This window comes from Tachyglossus aculeatus, chromosome X2, assembly GCF_015852505.1.
Source record: "Tachyglossus aculeatus isolate mTacAcu1 chromosome X2, mTacAcu1.pri, whole genome shotgun sequence".
NCBI classification, from domain to species: Eukaryota; Metazoa; Chordata; class Mammalia; order Monotremata; family Tachyglossidae; genus Tachyglossus; species Tachyglossus aculeatus.
The window spans coordinates 22,471,108-22,473,600 of NC_052100.1; the positions used below are offsets into that span (position 1 = coordinate 22,471,108).

Sequence of the window (2,493 nt, forward strand, 5' to 3'; positions counted from 1 at the left end):
GGTTTCAGTGTTTATAATTGTTTTATAACTGTGATAGCATCTTCCTTGACCTCCTTCTGAAGAGCGGCATCTTTCCATTCTGGGTTTAAGGAGGAAACTTCAAAGCCGAATTATCATTCAAAAATTTTGCTGGAGAAGCAAGATTTTTCCCTTGGGTCTTACCCTAACCTCCCCTTTTTCTTTTTCTTTCCCTCTTTAGTTTTCCTTTTCTGGATCTTGCTTCTGCCCTCACTGACTGAAGTCTTGGGTTGCTTTTTGAACTTCCTCCCCAGGGATGAGAAATCTTCACAAGACTTTGGGGATTCAGAATAAGAGAGCCAAAACATTCTTAACTTCCTCTCTGCCTGGGTGAGTGAGTGAGTGGGGCGGGGGGCGGGGTGTGTGTGTGTGTGTGTGTGTGTGTGTGTGTGTGTGTGTGTGTGTGTGTGTGTGTGTGAAAGAAAGAGAGATTGGGGAAATCACTTCACCTGATTATCTTTTATTGAACTCAGGGCTGAGTACCATGCTTGGAACATAGTAAGCACTTTACAAATACCACAATTATTAAATTGAAAAAAATCATGCAAACTTTAGAATTAATAGCCTGGGAGATTTTAACCTTGCTGCAAGGAATTCATGAGGGCCATAGATTTCAGGATATTCCGAGAAAAGTGCCTGAAAGTTCAAGAACATTTTGGCATAGAATGAACACAGTTAACATGCCTGAACACCAAGTTTCCCATGGAGCAGTACTACAGATTTTGTGAACATTGGCAGTTCATGTTGCAACACTTGATCTTCCCTGCAGCATTCATTGTGTACTTGGAGTCAGAAACTTTGGTGACTCAAGAAGCTGTCACGTAAATACTTGGCATTGAGCCCAATCAAGAGGCTGGATATTGAGGATTATCTCTTTGGAGTTTTAATTATTGCCAGTGAATTCTCCTGGCTGTCAATCAGTGTCACGGCTGGGGATTATGCCAGTCCCCTCCACATCCCCACTTTCACTAACGAGTCAGATTCCCACTTCCTCTTCCTCCTCAACCTAAAAATGATTCACGTGAGGAAGTGCTATAATGTACTGAAATGTGAAGTCAAGAAGATGAAAGAAGTGGTCTATGACCTGTCAATCTGAGGACTCAATAAGGCAGCAGCAGTTACTTGTTCAGAGAAATAAGGGATCTTTTCCCCACTGCTGGCCTTGTTTCTCAGGGTTCAGGGTTCAGTGTTAAATGTGTGTGTCTGTGTGTGAGTGTAAGGCAGGGAGAGGAGGCTGAATATCAAAGAACTGTCTCCCATTTGAAAGGCTGGAAGAGCTGAGGATACTACAATAGAGTTGGTAGACACAAGAAGTGTACAATCTAGAAGGGGAAAAATAAAGTTTGAGAAGCAGGGCCCAATTTAAGGTTTAGGCAGACAAAAAAGCCCCGAGGAGCAAGGGGGGGGGGGGGGGCAACAAGGAGCAGGTGCTATTATGTTACCCTCTCTTTGATATGAGTTTAGGAGATCCAAACACTGAATCAAAGCCAGCAGATCACCGCTCTCCCCATCTTCAAAACCCTTGTGAATTCACATCTCCTCCGAAAGACCTTCCTTGATTAGTTTCTCATCTCCTTAATTTATAGCCCCCCAACAGCCACTTTAGCCCTGCATTACCCAACCACTATCCATCTATCTTGCTCCAGATTCTAGTCTTAGTGGTTCACACAGCAACATTCACACTCTCATGCATATTCTATGAGGAACTAACTCATGTACATCCCCCTTTTCCTTCTTCCACCTATCTATAATTTATTTTAATGTTTTCCTCCCAGATTAGGCTACAAGTTCCATGAAGGCAGGGCTCATGTCTACTAGCTCTATTGTATTGTGCTCTCCAAACCGCCTAGTACTGCACGCAGCACACAGTAGGCACTCAATAAATGCTATTGATAGATTCACTGGACAGCATTTAGGATGGGGTGAGTGGCACAGAGCTCTTCAAAAACTACATTGCTTTCTTTGCAGTCAGCTGCTGTCTGCAGGTCCTCAGCTTTTGCCAACTACAATTTCTACTTCATCTGGTGTTGTCAGGCTTGTGTCAGCTGCTTGCTGTGCTGGTAGGCCATTTTTTTTCTCAGCAGAGTTTTTGTCGCTGCTCCATGCTCAATGGTGATTAGAAGATGGTCTCTGGCAGCTGCTTGGCCTCGCTATCATTTTCATTGATTTCACTGATATTTTCCAGAATGTCTGCAGCTGTGTTGTAGATGACATCCTTGAATACCGACTGTGTGGATCCCAGATCTGTGCTATTGAACTACAGAAAGCGAGTTGAGTGTCTGATCCATTCTGGTGGCTAGTTTGCAAGAACCCTTATAGGGGACTAGATACTAACCTTTTCATTTTATCCTGGTTTCTACTGGAAGACAGCTAATGCAATTACTGAGGAGGAGTAATGCAAGCTGTGAGGAGAGGAAGGGATGCCTACACCTATCTTATAAAGTTGCCAAGGCAACTCCAGTTAATACAGAATGA

The 2,493-nt window shown here is 43.5% G+C and overlaps 1 pseudogene; it reads left to right on the forward strand.

Moving 5' to 3' along the window:
* Positions 1 to 548: 548 nt before the first annotated feature.
* On the forward strand, positions 549 to 1,156 carry LOC119949174 (annotated as a pseudogene).
* The last annotated feature ends 1,337 nt before the right edge of the window (positions 1,157 to 2,493 follow it).